At 43.1% G+C, this 23599-nt stretch overlaps 1 long non-coding RNA gene across 1 annotated transcript; it reads left to right on the top strand.

Moving 5' to 3' along the window:
* LOC124649569 lies at window positions 1-2549 on the top strand. The gene is made up of 4 exons (XR_006986697.1): window positions 1-312; window positions 1108-1191; window positions 1384-1457; window positions 2154-2549. It is a non-coding gene; the product is annotated as an uncharacterized LOC124649569 (long non-coding RNA).
* The last annotated feature ends 21050 nt before the right edge of the window (window positions 2550-23599 follow it).

Here is a 23599-nt window from a genome sequence, read left to right as displayed (position 1 = left end):
CGAGGGGTGGGGAAAGGATTCCGCGTCTCGCCGTCTCGCTCTCGCGACTCGGAGGCGGCGACACTGGGAGCGACAGCTCCGCTCCCGACGCCTCCCCACCTCCGGCGACTGGAGCACCTCCGGCGACCGCAGTGGATCTCTTCCTGAGCGCATCGTCCAAGCCCCTCCCCGTCGTTCCTCTCCTTTGCCACATATCCCCTCTCTGGTGGTTGTCTTTCTCCTCACAAGATCTGCTCAGGCGTACATCTCCAGTTCACTCCGGCGAAGACGACGGCCGGCGGTCGTGGTTCTCTTTGTCCTCCGTCAACGTAGGTTTGTCCCCTACTCCCCTCGTTTTGATTTTTCTAGGTCATGTCTCCTTGCACTGATGAGTAGCTGCTCCAGATCTAGGAACATGAGCACTGCCTCCTTGTTAGATTTCTTTCTGTTTTTTAGCTTAGTTCTGTATATACTCGTTGTGCTTCTCCAGATTTAGAGATCTTTGAGCTGCTCCACATCTTAACATTACCTGGATTGTATCTCAGTTCAGCGCTACACTTCATGTATTCGGGGCTAGTATGCATACTGTTATGTCAATGAGCCATGATCGTTCATGTCTGCTTGATGGATTATATATTCTGGAGTTTCAATCAATTACCACAATAGAATACTGCTAGTTTATTACCAATCTTGGGAGTGAATCTCCAGAGAATTTAGCATCATGTGCAGTAGGAAGTAATACCAATCTTGCAGGCTGTTACTAACTCGACATCTGCAACTTTCTTGCATTTTTGTTCAGAGTGAACTTTCTTGCAACAAATGGTTATTTGAAATGGTTATTGCACTCTAGCTATCTGCTAATTAAAACAGTGCATTCTTGTTAATATTTTGAAAAAACTAATACAGTACTAGTAGGATTTTGTAAAATTTATGGCAGCACCAGCATCATTATCCAGTAAAATGTTTCTGCTAAGATGCCGCATTACTTATGCTACTTCTATTTTGTACCAACTCAACATTTAAGATAATACTGTAGATCTTTGTGAAAATGACAGCTGCTTTTTGATAAATCTGAGGGTGCAAGTTTTTACAAATCTGATTGTGTGGTATACTGTTATTTTTTGTCAGGCCATTGTTGCTAATAACCTCTTCACTGGTCCAAAAGACAACCTGAGAAGTGGATAGGTCGCCCGAGATTTGAGGTCATCCGTGGTAATACACTAATACTGCAGGCTTAACTCATACTCAGTATAGCTCATTTTTATTTAGCCACTCTACTTGTACTCAGCGATGCATGAAGATGAGTGGTGACTAGCTCTGTGGTTCTCTGTAAATAATATGCATCGTCTCCTGTTTGTTAAGTCCTCATGGTACCTTATTAATCTATTCTTCTTTTCTTGTCAGTCAAGTCTGAACTTGCTCTGTGGTTGGTCTCCTTTTTCTGCATCAATTGTTTTGGCAGCTGATAGTATTCGCAGGTATGCTCCTTGTACTCTTGGCAGGAATGCCAGTAAAGTTTCTGTAATTACTTGCAGATTAGATTTGTTGTATCAGGACATGCATTGATCCTTTTTCCAGTTTACATACATGATTATCCTTGCTAGTGATGGATTATTACATGCTTTTATACATTGCAGTCGACTTGCTAGTGATGGATTCTAGAATGGATAGAATTAGGAAGTTCATGTTGCAAGAAGAGGAAGATGACGATGAACTCTTCTTAGTTTTGCTTCCTGCTCTATACTCTTCTCTCTATGAGTAAAAGTGTCCAGTCCACACATCTTCTTTATCCGGTGCTCAGCTGGTTAAGGAAATATTAGAAGGACATGAGAGTTGGTCTAAGGTTGAATTCCGGATGGAGCCTGAAATTTTCAAGAGTAGGGACCTGCCATTTATTTGAAGTGTTCTCAAGTGACAACGGCACCATTCTTGTATTGTAATATTTATCTATTAGTTTATGATGTTCAAAGATCGTTTTCGAGGTACTAGCTTCTCTGCGGCTCTTGACTGTATGGTGGCAGTACATGAATGATATAAGGAAAATTGTATTGGTACCTTGTGTAGCTGTAGCTGTCACTTTATTGTAAAACTGCACTTTATCCATAGTTTCATATTTAGACTGCAGATTATTTTAGCAGAGCCATCTACTGAATATTTGTTGTTATATTTTGAAGACATGGATGATCCACCAAGGGAGGAGTAGAAGAAGGCAATGCAAAAAAAAGCTCATGGAGATGTCGCCAACGAGATAAAGATTGGATTTCATGTTACAAACTTCTATGCTACTCAAGTTTAATTGATGTTATCTGGTTTGGCGCAGTTCAGATAATTGACATGTATTAATTATTTGTTGCAAGATGTTTCCTTTTGTAAGATTTGCTGCAAGACTTTCTACCTTTTAATTAATTCTGCCTGGAGATGTAATTATTGATGTATGCTTGATGCCTAATTTTCTTTTCTTTTCTGAACATATCATTATTTCCATGCTGTCTACTATGATATCGTGTTGGTTATTTACAATTATATTTATGATTGGTGTAACATTATTCACCCGGAGATGTAAAGATTGGTGTGTGCTTATATTGGTCTGGTTGAATACCTTGTGTATTTCGGACTGTGAGTATTCCTGATAATTTCTGGGTTAATTTGTATGCCTGAACTTTAGTATATATTGTGAAAAACGTACAATTTTAGGCTTATTTTCGAATTTTGGTAGTTTCCTGAAATTCCCGGCCGTTCCCTGTGTCAGCTGCCCAAATGACACAGACTTTGTTACCGGCCCGGTAGGGGAAGCCAGCGTTTCCCCCATGTCCAGGGAATTCCAGGCGGGGGCTCACTTTCCCTGGGATAAGTTACGTGCGCGACCAAACGAGCCCTAAAGGGGGAAGCGGCCGCCAGCGGGAGAAGCCGGGGAAGGCGGAACCGGCAGGCGGCGTGCCGGCGCCGTGTCGGGCTAGCCTGAGAGGCCAAAACCGAGCAGTCAAGCGCAGACTGGCGGACGGCGCTGCTTCTGCTTGAACGGCCGGATAGAGAAGACGGGGCAGGGGCGGCCACCGGCCGGAGTCAGGGGGTGACAGGGATTAACTTGTCAATGCCTACGGATTATAAACTTAGGATTTCGTAATAAGTAGAGGGAAAGTAGATCTCGAAGGTTTCAGCCAACAAAGGTGTTTCGACTAAAGTTACGATGGTTGACAATTGAATCAATCCTCTCCTCTTCCCTCGGCGCCCCTTTATATAAGGGGTGGAGCTGAGGGATTTCGTGCCGTATAAGTTACAAACCACAAGAAGGCGTATTGGGCCTTTCCCATATCGTTGCATAATTCCTAATACAACTCTATATTCCTTATCCGAAATTCTATGGGCTTCTGGGCCTTCAAAGCTTCTGGTCGTGGGCCTCACGTCCTCGCCAGATAATCCGGGTGCTTTATTCGGCATGCCTATGTCAATAGCCCCCGAGATTTTGCTTCAATCGCGGAGTCGAGTAAAATCTCCATCGTAAAATTGAGTCGCATAATTATAAAACCTTCGAATCATAACGAATTTTTTGCTCACTGTCTATTTTGTACATGGATAATGGTAAATGGGGCTGGTTCATCTGACAGATCAGGTACCAGTTAACTGCTCTTGTGGCAAACCCGCATAAACCTACTTCAAACTCGAGTCCTTGGACTCGAACTCGGGATACTGGCGTAATTCGACACGCGCCGCTTAAGAACTTATCGTGAACCGAACCACAACTATGTTATATCGAGTACCTAACGCGCTCGTTAGGATTTTTCTTTGTATCTGCTGATACGGATAAAGTGGGAGAGCGCATTTGGGTGCGATACCACGCCACATAGGACAAATCCTAGGGTCTTACCTTCATAATCTCTTTCGAATTACGACATTCAGAGTTTTTTACCACATCTGATGCGCTCTGAGAATATATTATCGAGTGCCTTTGTCGGCTGCTAGAATTGTGTATTTATTCGAGTTGACTCGTGAAATAATATCTTGATCTCCCGATGGGAAGTACATGACGAGTTATATGTAACTCGAAGATGTACGATGGAAATTCTTCGTCTGCAATTCTATAATGTCTTGTTACTTCCTCTTCTTTTTTCTTCTTCATATTTCATCGGGTGCGCGACCAGCGCTCCCGATGGGAGTAGCCCCCGGGGCTACAACCAAGGGAGTAGGCTCAACTTTTGTTATTTTGATCAACTCTATATTTTTCCTTCACCACGTCGAGACCCCGAGCATATGAACAGGTGCTTGCATCTGAGCATAGGCTCCTGAATTTTCTTTTTAACCGTACATTCCTTCGAATCCCGAAGTTACCTTTCCATTATATGTTGCTCCATTACTCGACAATGACGTCGCTGCTGACGACAGCCACGTATGACCACCTTGGGAAGCCACGACTCCTGGCAAACCACTGTGCTGTGGGTCCAAAGCTATGCACCTCCGACACGTCGCGCAAGTGGGGCGACACGTCCTCCGGAATTCCCGGCACGCGCGCCGTAACTTCCCTCCAGTAAAATTGAAGCGCTAAGACCATTCTACCCTTTGGACACGCGTAGGGTTTAGAACTCTTCTCTCTTCATCCGACGGTTGAACGCATCGTCTTCTTCCTATAAATTGGACCCTTGTCCTCAGTTATCCCCTTCGCTACGCCGCACAACTTCTCTCTCTGCCCTTCTTCCTTCTCGAGCATCTCGCGCACGCACTCTGCTTCCATTCTCTCTTTTCTCCACCGTGCCTTCCGCCATGGCTCCGCGCTCGAAGCAGTGCAAGAACCGCGCCCCAGGCACCGAAGAACGCGCGGAGAAGGCCAAGATCTCCGGATGGGAGAGGTCGAAACTCTCCGCGCAGGACAACAAGATGTTGAAGAAGATGGGCCTTCTCAACAAGGAGCCCATGAGGATGCCCGGAGACGAGAGTTCTCCCCATCCTCCTTCCGATTTCCGGGTAATCTTCGTCGATTTCCTCATTCGCGGCCTCTCTGTTCCTGTTCACGAATTTCTCCGTGGTCTCCTTTTTATCTACGGGATCCAACTGCACCTGCTGACCCCAAACTCTCTCCTCCACATCTCCATTTTCATCACACTCTGTGAATGTTTCCTGGGCATCCACCCTCACCGGGGCCTCTGGAAACACATCTTCTACCTCCGCCGCAATAACTCGAAAAACACCATCTACAACGTAGGTGGTGTGTGCATCTTTGTCCATCCCGAAGTCGGATATTTTGAGGTGAAGTTCACCGACTCCGTCCAAGGCTGGCGCAGGAAGTGGATTTACGTCAAGGACGAGTCTTCGGATGCCCAGGAATACGGTCTTGCGCCCTTTGACGCTGCCGAAGATATTCAGAGGCGCAAGTCCTGGGATGCAGAGGCTACAGCCGAAGAAAAGGCGGCCACTGACGCTCTTATTTCTCGCATCCAAGAGCTTCAGAACACTGACGGGGCAGAACTGCCGGGTGTGCAAATCATTGCACACTTTCTTCGGATTTGAGTGTAGCTCCTGCAAGCTCGCAAAAGACCCCTTTGGATGTACTCGGGTGCTGAAGATACTAACAGAGTTTCCAATGATCTTCCTATGAAAGATTTGGAGAAGCTTGTCCGTCGCTTCACCTCCTTGAGCAAGAATCAGGAAGTCCCTTCATCCTGCCGCGTGGAGCCATTCAGTGGTAACCACGCCCTTCCCGAAGTAAGTGCTTTCTTTCGAATTGTATTTTCTATATTTTGACTGCTGCTGTTTTTTCCTTTGTGTTTTAATTTTCTTTTCTTCTTGTGTTTTTTTACTACAGAACCATCAATCTCTTTCCTCTCTTCCCCCACTACCTGAAGGTGGGGAAGTGTATGAGCGAGTCGTTGTCACCGACGACTCGCAAAAATCCTCTGTTCCTGAGAGTGAACCCGCAGAATCTCACAGAACTGCGGGTTCCTCTGACAAAGACTCAGAGTCAGAACAACATTCTGACTCTGCTCAATCTATCTCTCCTCCTCCTCCTGCCGCTTCTCCGGACAAACGCAAGAGAAAAAGAGGCGACGATGACGAAGAAGATTCCGGCGCGTCCAAACTCGCCGAACTAGCCGCCAAAGAATCTTCTCCTGACGATCAAGAAGTCTTCGACCCCTACACCATGATCGGCGCCGTTAGCTCGTAAGTTGTTCTTTCTTGTCCTTTCCTATCTTGTTTCTTTCGGTTCCCTTATTTTTATTTTGCCGCTATATTGATAGAGTTGACGAAGAAGAAGAGCCCGAAGCTCATGGGCCAGCTAACACCAGCACCTCCAACACGTTGGTCCTTTATGAGGATCATCGTGTCGCACCGGAAGCGTCGCCTCCCCCTCATCATGATCCAGAAGCACCGAATCCAGTGCCCAGCCCCCGAGCATCGAAGCCAAAGAAGGCTAAAACCGGGGCTGCTGGTACACAAGAGCTTACCACCGGGAGTTTGTCGGGTCCTCTCCTTGAGGAAGTAAGTTTCATCTGCCTGTTTATCACCTTTTTTGTTTAACTCGGAAGAATTTGTATCTCCTAGCGCTATATTTCTTCCTTGTCATCTTTTTTGCAGCCTTTGATGAAGGAGTTGGTCAACTTGGGCTCTCAATTTATCGGGTTCCGCGACGAGGTCGCGACTCTTAGAGGTAAAGTTTTGATGCTCTTTGCATTTTGTATATTCCTATCTTGTTTCTACATCCTATCTTACCTTTTTCTTCCAGAGGCGTTGCGTCGTGCCGAGGAACGCACTGATGATCTGGAGGCTAAGCTCAAAGCCAGCGAGGAAGCTCGCAAGAGGGCTAAGAAGGATGCTGCCGATGTCAAAGATCTTCGCCAAAGGCTTCAAGCCGTCGAAGATGCTTTGAGCGACAAGAAGGCCAAGCAGGTCGAGCGCGAGAATGATATAACACGCGCCTCAAGACGCAATCCCGAAGAGTTTCGAGTAATACTATATTTCCTTTTGTCATTCTGCTTTTCCTTGTGTTAAAATTGTCTTTGGTGTTGATGAAGCCCTGCTTTTCTCCAGCAGGGAAAATGGGTGAGCAGTACACTTTGAGCCAAGAATCGGATGACCGTCTCCTGGACACTCTCGATATTCTTGAGCTAAACTGCGACTTGGCGTGCAAGTGCATAACTTCCGCGCGGAATGCATTGAAGTGCGTCTTCCCGCACTTCTTCGCGAAGGATACTCAGCCCGAGATATTCTTTACTTCTGGATCAAGCCGTGAAGGTCAGATGAAGATCGCACTCGCCGTATCGTTCAATTTTAGGATCGAGCCTCCCAAGTTCGGGAATTTCTTGACTTCTGCACCAGTACTTTGGCCATGGTGTATAATGTCATGATTCCTCGGAACCCTCAGCCCGATAATCTTCCCGAGCTCATGGGCAAGTTTAAAGACGTCGCAGTATCACGACTTCGTGAAGGCTCAGATGGTGGATGGTGCCAAGTTGGCCTTGATCTGGTTGAAGATCTGCCACTCAAAGTTGGATTTTAGCAAGGTCGTCGACACTTTTTACCTCAAGGCGTCCAAGAGAAGAATAAAAGTTGACAAACATGATGCGGTTGTATCTCCTGTCGCCAAAAAAAATGGTTGATGAGCTTCTTAGGGTAGACACCGCTTTCTTCAAGGAATTTCGATACGATGATTCCACTCAAAATATCCGTGCTGCAAGAGAAAACATAAACATAGACAGTTTGATATAGGAGTTCTTTTTCTTTTTTCTCAATGCGTTAGGTTTGGACCAAAACACAGAGTTGTATATGTATATATGTCGTATATATTGTAAATTTCTTGCGAGACATGTATGAAGTCAAGGCAAGTTCTTCTGGTTGTGTTACGATCTTTTCCTTGAGCCCCCGAGTATCTAGGTTGGCATGATTATGTTTATTTTTCGGAGGTTTTTTTGTGGAACCAAGACGTATAAGTTGATAAGTGTTTTGAAGTCGAATAAATTGTAAGTTTGTCGGGTTCCAGCCCCCGAGCCTTGCTCGTGAAGAGAGAAATATATGCCATCACTATTTTTATTTCAACCATGCTATATTACAGCATCGCAAGCCCGCCTCATTAAAAACCTATTTCAGCCCCACTCCGTGCCCTGAAAGGAAAAGAGTGCGTCTGAAAACTTGCGAGCTCTTTAGATACAATGTATGTTTACATAGTTGGTACTATATTGATTTCCTTCTAAGCATAAAAACATCGCAGCTATGCAACTTTCCACGGGTTTGGTTCATCCATGCCCGTCTTCTTGTGCTTCAGTCGATAGGCTCCTCCCAGATTAACTTCAGTAATGATGTATGGTCCCAGCCATGGAGATTAAAATTTCTCGTGTCCATTTTGCTTAAGTCGAAGGACTAGATCGCCGACTTCAAATGATCTGGGCCGCAAACGTCGGCTGTGATAATTTTTGAGGTTCTGTTGGTATGCACTTACTCTTGACAGCACCACATCTCTTGCTTCATCAATTGCATCGACATCATCCTCCAGCGCCTTCTGTGAAGCTTCTTCTTCATATTCCACGACTCTGGGAGAGTTGTGTTCTATTTCTATCGGGAGCATGGCTTTAGCTCCGTGGACCAAAAAACGGCATTTGTTGAGTTGCTGCATTTGGTGTTGTTCGTAAGCTCCACCGCACATAGGGCAACTCGTCGACCCAGGTGTGTCGTGCTTTTTCAAGTGGTGTCAACAGACGTTTCTTGATGCCATTGCAGATGAGACTGTTTGCGTTTTCGACTTGACCATTGGTTTGAGGGTGCGCCACCGATGCAAACTGCAGCTCGATGCCTACACCTTCACAATAGTCCTTGAATTCTCGGGAGGTAAAGTTGATGCCGTTGTTCGTGACTATGCTATTGGGGATGTCGAACAGAAAAAAATATTCCCTTGATGAAGTTTACTGCTGATGTTGCGTCTGTCGAAGTTACTGGTATAGCTTCAATCCACTTGGTAAATCTATCGACAACCACGAGCAGATATACGTGTCCTCCTGGCCAGGACTTATGCCATTTTCCTACCATGTCTAGTCCCCATTGTGCGAAAGACCATACCAATGGTATTGGCATTAATTCTGCTACTGGAGAGTGAGGCTTAGATGCAAATCTCTGACAAGCTTCGCAAGTGCGTACTATGTCCTTTGCATCCTCTATTGCTGTCAACCAATAAAATCCCGCGCGAAAATCCTTGACTGCTAATGATCGACTGCTCGTATGGTGGCCACATATTCCTTCATGTATATCCTTTAGTATAACTCGCCCTTCTTCGGGTGTAACGCACCTTTGCAACACATCTGATATGCTTCGTTTGTATAATTCTCCCTTGACCACGGTAAACGCTTTAGATCGTCGAATTACTCGTCTCGCTTCAACCAGATCTTTGGGTATTTCTTTCTTTGTGATATATGCCAAGTATACCTGCATCCAGGGAACTTGAATCATCATGACCTCTTCTAGTTCTTCCTCATCATCCGATGTATGTGTTTCTGGAGCTGCTGGAGCCCCCGAGTCTTTCTTGGGTTTCTCCTTTTTCTTTGGTTGCTTCGGTACCTTCTTTGCCTTGGTTGATCTTTCACTGATTTCTTCCCAAAAAACTCCAGGTGGTATGGGCAGGCACTGCGAGCCAATGTTTGCCAAAACATCGGCTTCATCATTGCTGAGTCTGCTAACGTGATTAACTTCACAACCGTCGAAGGTTTTCTCGAGTTCGTTGTACACCTCCTTGTATGCTATCATACTGTCATTGACTGCATCGCATTTATTCATCACCTGTTGAGCCACCAAGATTTTTAAGTGAGTCGCGCCACACGCTTTTGTCATCTTCATCCCATGTATAAGGGCTTCGTATTCTGCTTCATTGTTTGATGCATTGGGGAAGGTCATCCGCAATATATAGTTCATCTTGTCACCCTGCAGTGAAATAAGTACTACGCCTGCTCCAGCTCCTTCCAATCTCTTGAACCCGTCAAAGTTCATATGCCCTGTACTCGATAAATCTGGGGGTCCCGTATTTTGGAGTTCCATCCACTCAGCAACAAACTCCGGCAAAAATTTGCGACTTGATTGCCTTTCTTTTTTCATATGTGATGTCCCGAGGGGAAAGCTCGATTCCCCATAGGGAGAAATGTCTTGTGGCTTCCGGGTTGTTCAATTTATTCGAGAGAGGCGCCTCGTTGACCACTATTACTGGGTGTGCCGAAAAATAGTGCCTTAACTTCCGTGCTGACATGAAAACTCCATAAGCCAACTTCTGATAGTGCGGGTAACGCTGTTTGGATGGTGACAAGACTTCACTGAGGAAATATATTGGCCGCTGAACCCCGTGAATTTTCCCTTCTTCCTCTCGTTCCACCACGAGGACTGTGCTGACAACTTGAGGTGTGGCCGCAATGTATAACAACATGGGTTCTTTTTCTCGGGGTGCCACCAGTACTGGTGGTGTCGAAATAGTTCGCTTCAAATGCTCAAAAGCTTTGTCTGCTTCCTCGTTCCACTCGAACTTTTCTTCTTGCTTGATGAGTGGGTAAAAGGGCAGCGCTTTTTCTCCCAACCTTGCGACAAACCTACTCAAAGCTGCAACTCGTCCAGTCAACTACTGTATCTCCTTGAGCTTGGTTGGTTTTGTCATCATCAAGATAGCATGTATTTTCTCTAGATTATCCTCGATTCCCCTGGCTGACACTAAGTATCCGAGGAGTTCTCCCGCAGGAACACCAAAGGAACATTTTGTCGGGTTCAGCTTGAGTCGGAACTTATCAAGGTTATCGAAGGTTTCCTTAAGATCATCAATCATGGATGACCCTTGCTTTGTTGTTATGACCATGTCGTCGATGTATACTTGGAAATTTTTCTCGATCTATGTGGCGAGGCACTTCTACATCATCCTCTGATACGGGGCTCCCGCATTTTTCAACCTGAAAGGCATTGTTCTATAGCAGAATACACCATAAGGGGTTATGAAAGCTGTTTTGACTTCATCTTCTTCTTTCATGCAGATCTGATTGTAGCCATAATACGCGTCGAGGAAGGAAAGACATTCGTAACCTGCAGTGGAATCGATAATTTGGTCGATCCTCGGGAGGGGGAAGTGATCCTTTGGACAATGTTTATTGAGACACGTGAAATCGATGCACATGCGAAGGACTTCAGTGTTTTTCTTCGGGACCAGCACTGGGTTAGCAACCCACGTGGCCTCGGTGTGAAGTTCCTTGATGAAACCTGCTTCCTTGAGTCGACGGATCTCAGATAGCATGGCTTTGCGGTTTGGCTCAGAGAATCGCTGCAAAGGTTGTCGGATTGGTCTAGCTCTTGGATCTAAATTGAGGGGGTGCTCGGCAAGTTCCCTGGGTACACCTGGCATGTCAGCTGGACACCATGCAAAGATTTCCCAGCGCTCACGGAGGAACTTGACGAGCGCACTTTCCTATGTGTTGTCCAAGTTGGAAGCGATGGATGTCGTCTTTTTTGGATCTGTCGGGTGAATATGCACTTCCTTGGAGTTTTTGGAGGTGTCGAAAGCTTGCTCCTGCAGGGATCTACCTTCGTCAGGCAACACATCATAGTTTGTGGTTAGCTTGGATGCCTCATACTCAGCCTGCATCCCGAATGTTTCAGAAAGTTTGTGAAAATCCTTGTCGCATTTATCTGTCAAAGCAAAACTTCCCTTTACTGTTATGGGGACCCTGGGTCCAGGGATTCTCTATAGCAGGTATGTATGATGCGGCATAGCCATAAATCTAGCGTATGCGGGTCGTCCCAAGAGAGCATGATATTGCGATGGCCAATTGATAACTTCAAACTCCAGCTTCTCCTTTCTGAAATTTTCTCGTGTCCCACACTGTACGTCCAGTGCAATCTTACCCAAAGGATAATTTGGTTTCCCGGGTGCGATGCCATGGAAATGCGTGTCCGTTGGTGTCAAGTTTGCCAAGGAAATATTCATCTTCCGCAGTGTGTCTACATATACGAGATTTAAACTGCTTCCTCTGTCTCTGAATATGCGGGAGACCTCAAACCCTGTGATCACTGCCGGTAAGATCATAGCTGATTGCCCTGGTCGTGGAACTTCAGGTGGATGATCGTCTTGAGTGAATCCTGTTGGCTGTCCCGACCAATTGAGATATTCAACGGTTGGTGGAGGTGACTTTTATGCCATGTACACCTGTCGTGAAATTAGCTTATGCGCTTTATTCGAAGGTCTACCCTTCTGTATCATCGACACCGCTCCAGTAGTGTCTATGAAGTCGTTGTTATTGCCCGGAGGTGCCGCAAGTTGCATCAGATGTTGATTCGTGATGGTGATTGCGGGTGGTGGCGGCAGGTGAACTTCACTCCTCGGCCCCTGCACATACCCTCTGATTGTTGCTTGCGTGTTTACACTCTCCGTATATCTCCGCAGAGCTTGGAAAGTTCGGCAGTCCTTCTGAAGATGGCCCGACTGGCTTTTTCCGTCATTGTTGAGGTAGAAGTGCATCTGGCATGGCCCATTCAGCAGATTTTCTGGTGACACATTGTATGGCCTTGAAAACCTTGGCCGATTATTTTGCCTGCTGCACTCGGTGTATCTCTATGACCATTGCGCTGATTGTTACCCCTTTGGTAATCGTCCCGATGGTTTCCTCCACTGTTTCCTCGGAAGTCAGCCGCTACTTTGTTGGGACCGTCATAATCTGTGAAGTGGTGAAACCGCCTATTTTGATTGTTATTTCTGCTGCGATCCTCCTCGGGTGACCTCTGCCGTTTGTTATGAACAACATCTTTCCCGTCAGCCCAGCGATTCGCTATTTCCATGAGGTTTGCTATTGTTCTTGGGTTGGACCTACCCAATTCTTCGATTAGATCTCTTCTTCGTATTCCTGCAACAAACGCGTCGATTGCTCTTTCATCGGACACGTTCTCAGCCGAATTTTTTATGATGCTCCACCTCTGAATGTACATCCTCATTGATTCATCCGACTTCTGCTTGCAAGTCCTTAACTGCTCTATTGACGCAGGTTTCTTGCACGTGGAACGGAAATTCCTCACAAACAAATCCTCGAAAGTTTCCCAGCTGTCGATGGATCCCTCCGGTAGCTTCTTCATACAGGATCTTGCGGCTCCGCTGAGGTGGACCTGAATGGTCTGCATGGCCGTTGCCCTGGTTCCGCCCATCAGCTTCACTGTCTCTAGGTAATCTACTAGCCAATACTCAGGATCTTGCAATCCATCGAATTTTTTTATAGTTGTCAGGCAATTTGAAGCTAGAGGGCACTCGAGTTTTGTGAACCTGTCGGGTAAAGCAAGGGAGTCCGCGAAAGTACTCATCATTAACTTCTGGTGAATGCCGATGTTTTCGTGTTCTATTTTCGCGATTCCTCTCCTCTCGTGCTCTGTCGACTCGAGCTTGTGTCACCGTGTTCCTCGCGTCACCATCTCTTGGAGCGTCTCGCGCTGCCACCGTAGTGGGTCAAGGACTATTTTGCCTTGGACTATTTCTGCGTGGAGCACTTTCGGGCTGTGGTGGAACTTCTCTTCCTACTATTGCTGCCCCCATAATACCGACTCCTGCCATAGCCATCTGATATAGCGACTCTCTGGGATCTCCTTGAGGTGGTTTGGATGCCATTATGTAAGCATGTTTCGCCATATACCCTGCCTCCGGGGGTTTCGGGATAATGTTCCCTCTCGTATCTATTGACATAAAGGACATGTCGAGATTCTGGATCAAGTTCTCCCGATCCTGCTCGGGCACGTTTGCCAGTCAAGATCTTGCTCTTGAACGGATGTTCCTGTGACTATCACCCAAAGTTCTCGAGTGCCGACTTAGGTTGGCCCTGCGCTCACTTGACGCACCAGCTGCAACTCTTCTTTCGTCGAGTATTGCCATTTGTTTTTCTAGCTCTCGTTTAGAACGGGCGATTTTATATTGATAAGCTTGCAACGCCTGCGGCGTAGCTGTAGTGGTCATCGGCTCCGTACCATCCATGGCTTTTTGAGCTCTATCCCATGCTTCCTGCAGCAGCTGCACTTTTTCTCGCGGCTTGGTTTCAATGTACTTGTTGCCGGTTCCACGTGTGAGATCTGCGGGATCGATGTAAAGGATTGCCCAAATCATCGAAAGCCTGAAACGTTTCATCCTCTTGTCGGCTTGTTCCCCCGATCATGCATATTTGGTGGTATATTGTAGCTGTGTTTCCCTCAGCCTCAGGGTTGGTGACACCGTCGTATAGATCGGCGAAGACCTCCCTACTATCAGCAGAGTTGTCGATGAAGTCGAAGGTGGTGAAGCTATGGTTGGTGGAGTCGTTGTTGTTGAAGCTTTCCGAGTCGCTTTCCAGATCGGAATCCGTGAACGACACGAAAGTCATCTCACCGAACAGATCGGTGAGTGCCCCGCCGTCGGCGGGCTTGGTGAAGCGTGGCGGCGTAACTTCCTCGTCACCTGACTTGATGGATGATGCTGATGATCCCGAGAAATCGAAAATCGACCGCTGACGGTCCCAAAAAAATTTGGTGCCGCAAGACGATGCGATCCGTCTTTCCCAACGAGGAAGCGAAAGCTCCCGAACATCATCTCCGTCGACTCCTCCAGATCGGCATATGCATGCAAACGGGCGGGAGAGTGAGGAACAAAATCGGCGAGATCAGGTTGGACTCGTTTACCTCCGTCCATCACGTTGCTTGCAGTTCCCACAGACGGCGCCAATTGAGAAGGGATTAACTTGTCAATGCCTACAGATTGTAGACTTAGGGTTTCGTAAGAAGTAGAGGGAAAGTAGATCTCGAAGGTTTTAGCCGACAAATGTGTTTTGACTAAAGTTACGATGGTTTTGTTGACAATTGAATCGATCCTCTCCTGTTCCCTCGGTTCCCCTTTATATAGGACTTGGAGTCGAGGGATTTCGTGCCGTATAAGTTACAAACCGCAAGAAGACGTATTGGGCCTTTCCCATATCGTTACATAATTCCTAATACAACTCTATATTCCTTATCCGAAATTATCTGGGCTTCTGGGATTTCAAAGGTTTGGGTCGTGGGCCTCACGCCCTCGCCAAGAAAGCAACAATATATTATTTTAATCTTTATAGCAAGCTGATTAGGACTTATTGTACTTGCTCTTAAGGTCTTTATTTTGGAGGTGACGTTTTGGCTCATAGATGCATATGCACCTATTATAAAATAAAATAAAAAATATTAGAAAATTCTGAAATAAAATTTCATATGTACATCCTGACATTCTATGTTCGTACACAAGTTTTCGTGGGAAAACATATTTTTTGTGATATGTATAATAAAGATAAAAAAATTCCTATACGTAGTCGTGTTGGAGCATCAAAATTTATGTTTTTTACGCGAGACACGGAAAATAATTTTTGTCTGAAAACTTGTGTGCGAACATAAAATGTCTAGATATACATGCAAAAATTTATTTTAGAATTTTTTAACATTTTAAAATGTATTTTCACACAATAAGTTCATATACACCCGTGAGCCGAGTTGGATTTCCCTTTATGCCCCGCATCACTCTTTATCAAAGGATAATTATAAGTTGTCATTGATTTCAAGTAAAGATGTTTTAAAGAGAGTTATTGTGTGTGCAAAGTAATGGCTGAAAAGTAAAGCAAATACTCCCTCCTTCACAGTTTATTAGGCGCGCGCGTACCCCTAGGTCATCAATTTAACCTATATAATTTAAATTATATAATACAAAAATTATATCATTAGAAAATAGAACATCTGAACTTTCTAATGATATAATTTTTATAACATATAACTAATGCTAACTTGATCAAATTTGCGACCTAGGAGTACGCGCGTGCCTTATAAACTGTGAGAGAGGGAGTAGTTAAGACAAACCTAATGAAACTTTAGTAGGGAAAAATATTCTTGGGGAATGTCACCACTAGCATTGGTACTAGTGCCTCCGTCTCAGTTTATTAGTCTTCCCCGTATCTCTAGGTCGCCAATTTGATCTATATAACTTAAATTATATAATGCAAAAATTATATCATTAAAAAATAGAACATCTAAACTTTTTAATGATATATTTTTATAACATATAACTAATGCTAATTTGATCAAATTTGCGACCTAGGGATACGCGCACGCCTAATAAACCGTGAGAGATGGAGTACTTATGATTAGGATGAAGCTATCTCATTCCTCACGACATGTGTGGGGAGAGCTCCATAGAAAGATGATCACATAAAGCCATATGTTATTTCATCCCGGATAACCACTAGGGCAGCGTGACCGGGCCTTGGGACAGTTATCGGATGATCTGCGCCGCTGAACATGATGTTCTGATCTGAACAATCGATATAGTCGGGTACCACTGCCATAGCCAGTTCTGCAAACTTTATCTCCCACGAAAACTTCTTGGACTCCCTTTTTGAAAAGCTGGTTTTGTGAATCATGTTCACTTGCCCTCGAGATGCAGGGTAAACTTCAGTTGGTATGTAGATATCTTCGTTTGGCACATACTATTGTTGTTGGGGATAATTGTAAGCGGACGTTCTTCCTCCTACCGAACGAGCTTTTCTTCCGAATCAAACCTTAGCTCTTCGCATAGCTTCTAAATATCGAGGAACTGCCGACAATCTTTAAGTAGATGCGTAGCCTTCTCAATGTCGTCTTTTGGGTCAATGTAAGCATGCAAGTAACACGGAGCGACAAGATGTTCCGCAGCTGGAAGATAAGGTGCACGATTGCGATTTTTGTTTCATTGCGCATGATACGTCTCAAACGTATCCATAATTTCTTATGTTCCATGCTTGTTTTATGACAATACCTACATGTTTTGTTCACACTTTATATCGTTTTTATGCATTTTCCGGAACTAACCTATTGACGAGATGCCGAAGTGCCAGTTCCTCTTTTCTGCTGTTTTTCGTTTCAGAAATCCTAGTAAGGAAATATTCTCGGAATTGGACGAAATCAACGCCCAGTATCTTATAATTCCATGAAGCTTCCAGAACACCGGAGAGGGGCCAGAGGAGAGGCCCAGGGCCACCACACATGGTGGCGGCGCGACCCAAGGGGGGGGGCGTCCCCCTGTTGTCTGGCTGCCCCAGACCCCCTCCGACTCCGACTCTACGCCTATAAAAGCCTTCCCGACCTAAAAACTTCGAAGGAATAAGCCACGAGATGAGAAAAGTTACGCAGCCGCCGCCATCGCGAAGCCAAGATTCGGGGGACACAAGTCTCTGTTCCGGCATGCCGCCGGGACGGGGAATTGCCCCGGAAGGCATCTCCATCGACATCACCGCCATCTTCATCGCCGCTGCTGTCTCCTATGATGAGGAGGGAGTAGTTCTCCCTCGAGGCTAAGGGCTGTACCGGTAGCTATGTGGTTCATCTCTCTCTCCCATGTGATCTTTATGTGATCATGAGCTTTGTGATCTAGTTGAATATCATCTATGTGCTACTCTAGTGATGTTATTAAAGTAGTCTATTCCTCCTTCATGATGTAATGGTGACAGTGTGTGCATCATGTAGTACTTGGTATAAGCTATGATTGTGATCTCTTGTAGATTATGAAGTTAACTATTACTATGATAGTATTGATGCGATCTATTCCTCCTTTCATAGCCTGACAGTGACAGTGTGTGCGCTATGTTAGTTCTCGGTCTAAATTGCAATGATCTATTATGCACTCTAAGGTTACTTAAATATGAACACCGAATGTTGTGGCGCTTGTTAACTCCGGCTTGAGGGAGCTCTTGTAGCCCTACACAATGAATGGTGTTTGTCATCCAACAAGAGAGTGTAGAGAAAGTAGTATTTGTTTATTCAGTTATGTGATCAATGTTGAGAGTGTCCACTAGTGAAAGTAAGATCCCTAGGCCTTGTTTCCGAATAGAAAGTTATACCACAGAGAATTGCTTCCCACGCTAGTAAGCTATTTTCTGGCACCGCTTGTTTACTGTTTTACTGCATCTTTACTTCCTGCAATATTACCACCATTTATACCACATGTGTTTTACTATCTCTTCGCCGAACTAGTGCGCCTATACATCTGACAAGTGTATTAGGTGTGTTGGGGACACAAGAGACTTCTTGTATCGTAATTGCAGGGTTGCTTGAGAGGGATATCTTTGACCTCTTCCTCCCTGAGTTCGATAAACCTTGGGTGATCCACTTAAGGGAAAACTTGCTGCTGTTCTACAAACCTCTGCTCTTGGAGGCCCAACACTGTCTACAGGAATAGAAGCGTGCGTAGACATCAAGCTATTTTCTGGCGCCGTTGCCGGGGAGGTAAGGTAAAAGGTATTCACATCCTCCGACTACTAAGCTATTTCCTAGCACTGTTGCCGGTGTGTGAGTGCTCGAAGCTATTCCCTTTAGATCCTGCAATTGCATCTTTTTGTTTCTTGTTTTTATTTTCTCTAGTTAGGCATAATGGAAAACAACAAAAAATTTGGTGAGCTTTTTAATCTTTTTCCTAAGTTAGAATTGTTTGATGCAAAAATTAAAAAACCTATGGAACCTTATTTGCATGCTAGTAGCAATGTTATTAGTATGAATGCAATTACTGCTAATGCTATGGAGAAGTCTAAGCTTGGGGAAGCTAGTTTTTGTGATATTTTTAGCTTCCCATCTTTAGGGGAGAAAATTTGCTCTGATAATACTTTATCTCCCATATGCGATAACTCTAATGATGCTTGTGACATTTTAAATCCACCTACTGAAAGTATTCCTTTCAAGATACCCATGGAAATTATTGAACGAGTTATAGATAACCGCTATGAAGGGGATGGAACTGTTCATCCTGGAGATCATTTACTCTCTTTGCATGAATTATGCGGGTTATTCAAGTGTGCAGGTATCTCTATGGATGAAGTGAAGAAGAAATTATTCTCTATGTCGTTGTCTGGTAAAGCGGCGCATTGGTATAAACTTGCTGAAGGATGGGCATTCTCTTGATTGGAAGGATATTGTGCCTCTATTTTATTCTAAATTCTATCCTCCAAGTGAAATTCACAAAGACCGAAACCGCATATATAATTTCTGGCCTCATGATGGAGAGAGTATTGCCCAAGAATGGGAGAGTTTGAAGTCTTTAATGCTCAAATGCCCCAATCATGAGCTTCCTGGTAATATCATCATTGATAATTTCTATGCAAGACTTTCTTTTCAAGATAAAACCTTGCTGGATACTACTTGTTCTGGATCATTTACACGCAATGAAGAAGAGTTTAAAAGGGACCTTCTTGATCGGATTCAGGAGAATACTGAAGGATGGGAGAACAACAAAGGTAAAGAGTCGGTATAAATTATGATTATGAATGCATTGAAACTTTTATGGATACTGATAAAATTCAAAATATGAGTGCTACTTATGGTCTTGACTCTCAAGTTGTTGGAAATCTTTATAAAGCTTTTGCCTCTCATTTTGAATTGCCTAGGAAGAATTTTGATAAGTATCATGAACCTTTCAAAGACACTTGCATGAAAAATGAAATTGTTATTAATGATTGCAATAAACATGCTCAAACTTCTGAGAATGTTATTTCCTATAAGCATGTTAAGTTTTGTGGAATACATAGACCTTGTAGAATTAATCAAATCGAAGATGAATATTGTATCCATCACAGAAATGAAAAAACTAGAAAGTGGTCTAGGGCTCTAGATGATCTTGGTAAAAAAGTTTGTGCCCTCTATCCTTTTATTTGTGAACTTTGCCATAGAGCGGGCCATTTTAATTTTCAATGCTCCTCCAATGATAATTCGAACCCCATGAGTGCTGCAAATTTGTATTGTGATGATGAAATTACTCCTAATCAGCATGATGAACTTACTTTATTTTTGTGGTGTGAAGAGTTATCAAGAAAATCTCTTTGTTACATATGAGTGATCTTGATATTGATGATGTCCTGCATGGGTGTTTTTCTTATTGCATTGATAATTGCCATACAAATACTTACATACAAAATATCTTAGAAGATGACACTTTGCCAAAATATGATAGGACCGCTGTGTGTTTTAAACTTATTAATGAAAAGGAGGAATCCTCCCAAGTTTCTTCTATTGTTTCTGGAAATAAATCAGGTTCTGTGGAAAAACCTCCCTTCAAGCCTCTTCCTCCTGAAGAAGGGAACGAGGAGAAGGAGAAGAAGAAGAAGGGAACGAAGAAGAAGAAGAGGAGGAATAAAAAGAAAGAGGTAACGACATATCCCCATGTGTATGAGATAACGATATGTAACCGTAAGTATGTTGCTCCTAATGATTATTATGATAATGAATCTGAGTACAATGATCTTCCTATGCCCTTTACCCATATTAGTGATCATGATTTGGAAGAGCACACTACCTTTGATATTGGAAATCTCTTTGGTACTGATTATGAAAGTAATGATGTTAGCACTATTCATGTTCCCTCAAACGTTGATATTGAAAGCTCTAAGCTTGGGGATATTGTGCTTGAAGATCCTATATTTGAGACCTTTACTTTTAGTGAAAAAGATGATATTATATATTCTGGTTATAGAGATGGATATGACACATGTTATAATTATCCTTATGAAATTTGTCATAGTTATGATGGGATTGCCAAAAACCATTCCCTTAGTATGCAACTTGTTTACCATGTTCAAATTCTTGATAATGATCCTGCTCCAATTACTATTAATGAGAAGAGTTTTTCTTATGCCAAAAATAATGATACTTTTATGCACATGAACCATGATAAGAATGTATTAAGTGACGAATATATTGTGGATTTCATCAATGATGCTACTGAAAGTTATTATGAGAGAGGGAAACATGGTTATATGCATCTTAATAATATTAAGTTTTCCCTCTTTGTGTTGAGAATCTTGAAGTTACTCTTGTTTTATCTTCCTATGCTTGTCACTTTGCTCTTCATGAATTTATTTGTGTACAAGATTCCTTTTCATAGGAAGTGGGTTAGGCTTAAATGCGTTTTGAATTTGCTTCTTGATGCTCTCTTTTGTTTCAATACTTATTTCTTATGTGAGCATCATTAAAATTGCTGAGCCCATCTTAATGGCTATAAAGAAAGCACTTCTTGGGAGATAACCCATGTCTTTATTTTGCTACTCTTTTGTTGTGTCTTGGAAGTTGTTACTACTGTAGCAACCTCTCCTTATCTTTATTTTATTGCATTGTTGTGCCAAGTGAAGTCTCTAATAGAAGGTTGATACTAGATTTAGATTTCTGCGTAGAAACAGATTTCTATCTGTCACGAATTTGGTCAGGGCTCTCTGTAGGTAACTCAGAAAAATCTGCCAATTTACGTGCGTGTTCCTCAGATATGTACGCAACTTTCATTAGTTTTGAGCTTTTTCATCTGAGAAAGTTAAGTGCCCCAGAAAAATTCGTCTTTACGGACTGTTCTGTTTTGACAGATTCTGCCTTCTATTTCGCATTGCCTGTTTTGCTATGTTTGATGGATTTCTTTGTTCCAATTAACTTCCAGTAGCTTTGGGCAATGTCCAGAAGTATTAAGAATGATTGTGTTACCTCTGAACATGTGAATTTTTGATTATGAACTAACCCTCTAATGAGTTTGTTTTGAGTCTGGTGTGGAGGAAGTTTTCAAGGATCAAGAGAGGAGGATGATATACTATGATCAAGAAGAGTGAAAAAGTCTAAGCTTGGGGATGCCCCCGTGGTTCATCCCTGCATATTTCAAGAAGACTCAAGCATTTAATCTTGGGGATGCCCAAGGCATCCCCTTCTTCATCGACAACTTATCAGGTCACCTCTAGTGAAACTATATTTTTATTCCGTCACATCTTATGTACTTTACTTGGAGCGTCTGTGTGCTTTTATTTTCGTTTTGTTATTTTCATTCTCTGAATAAATTCATGCTTGTGTGGGAGAGAGACACGCTCCGTTTTTTCATATGAACACTGGTGTTCTTAGTTCTATCTTTAATGTTCATGGCGGAGTTGAAAACTGCCTCGTTAATTGTTATTTGGTTGGAAACAGAAAATGCTTCATGTGGTAATTGGTATAATGTCTTGAATAATTTGATACTTGGCAATTGTTGTGCTCATATAGATCATGTTTAAGCTCTTGCATCATGTACTTTGCACCCATTAATGAAGAACTACATAGAACTTGTTAAAATTTGGTTTGCATGATTGGTCTCTCTAAGTCTAGATATTTTCTGGTTAAGGTGTTTGAACAACAAGGAAGACAGTGTAGAGTCTTATAATGCTTGCAATATGTTCTTATGTAAGTTTTGGCTGTACCGGTTCATACTTGTGTTTGCTTCAAACAACCTTGCTAGCCTAAGCCTTGTACTGAGAGGGAATTCTTCTCGTGCATCCAAATCCTTGAGCCAAAAACTATGCCATTTGTGTCCACCATACCTACCTACTACATGGTATTTTTCTGCCATTCCAAAGTACATTACTTGAGTGCTACCTTTAAAATTCTATTCTTTGTCTTTGCAATATATAGCTCATGGGAAAATAGCCTTAAAAACTATTGTGGTATTGAATATGTTGCTATGTATCTTATTTCTTATAAGTTGCTTGTTGAGCGATAACCATGTTTCTGGGGACGCCATCAACTTTTACACTTTTGTTGAATATCATGTGAGTTGCTATGCATGTTTGTCTTATCTGAAGTAAGGGCGATTTTCATGATCAAATGGTTTGAGTATGCATATTGTTAGAGAAGAACATTGGGCCGCTAACTAAAGCCATGAATCATGGTGGAAGTTTCAGTTTGGACACTAATCCTCAATCTCTTATGAGAATATTATCTATTGTTGAATGCTTAAGCATTAAAAGAGGAGTCCATTATCTCGTTGTCTATGTTGTCCCGGTATGGATGTCTAAGTTGAGAATAATCAAAAGCGAGAAATCCAATGCGAACTTTCTCCTTAGACCTCTGTACAGGCGGCATAGAGGTACCCCTTTGTGACACTCGGTTGAAACATATGTTATGCAATGATAATCCATGTTAATCCAAGCTAATTAGGACAAGGTGCGAGCACTATTGGTATTCTATGCATGAGGCTTGCAACTTATAGGATGTCTTATGCATAACACATATTGATTATTACTACCGTTGACAAAATTGTTTCTATGTTTTCAAAATGAAAAGCTCTAGCACAAAAACAGTAATCCATGCTTCCCTCTGCGAAGGGCCTTTCTTTTACTTTATGTTGAGTCAGTTTACCTACTTCTTTCTATCTTAGAAGCAAACACTTGTGTCAACTGTGCATTGAGTCTTACATGTTTACCTATTGCACTTGTTATATTGCTTTATGTTGACAACTATCCATGAGATATACATGTTACAAGTTGAAAGCAATTGCTGAAACTTAATCATCCTTTGTGTTGCTTCAATGCCTTCTACTTTGGATTTATTGCTTATGAGTTAACTCTTATGCAAGACTTATTGATGCTTGTCTTGAAAGTATTATTCATGAAAAGTCTTTGCTATATGATTCAGTTGTTTACTCATTGTCTTTACCATTGCTTTGAATCACTTCATTCATCTCATGTGCTTTACAATAGTATTGATCAAGATTATGATAGCATGTCACTTCAGAAATTATCCTTGTTATCGTTTAACTACTCGAGGGCGAGTAGGAACTAAGCTTGGGGATGCTTGATACGTCTCAAACGTATCCATAATTTCTTATGTTCCATGCTTGTTTTATGACAATACCTACATG

Source organism: Lolium rigidum, chromosome 4 (genome assembly GCF_022539505.1).
Source record: "Lolium rigidum isolate FL_2022 chromosome 4, APGP_CSIRO_Lrig_0.1, whole genome shotgun sequence".
NCBI lineage: Eukaryota > Viridiplantae > Streptophyta > Magnoliopsida > Poales > Poaceae > Lolium > Lolium rigidum.
The sequence above is the reverse complement of the archived record's forward strand: the minus strand, read 5'-3'. Positions and strand labels throughout refer to the sequence as shown.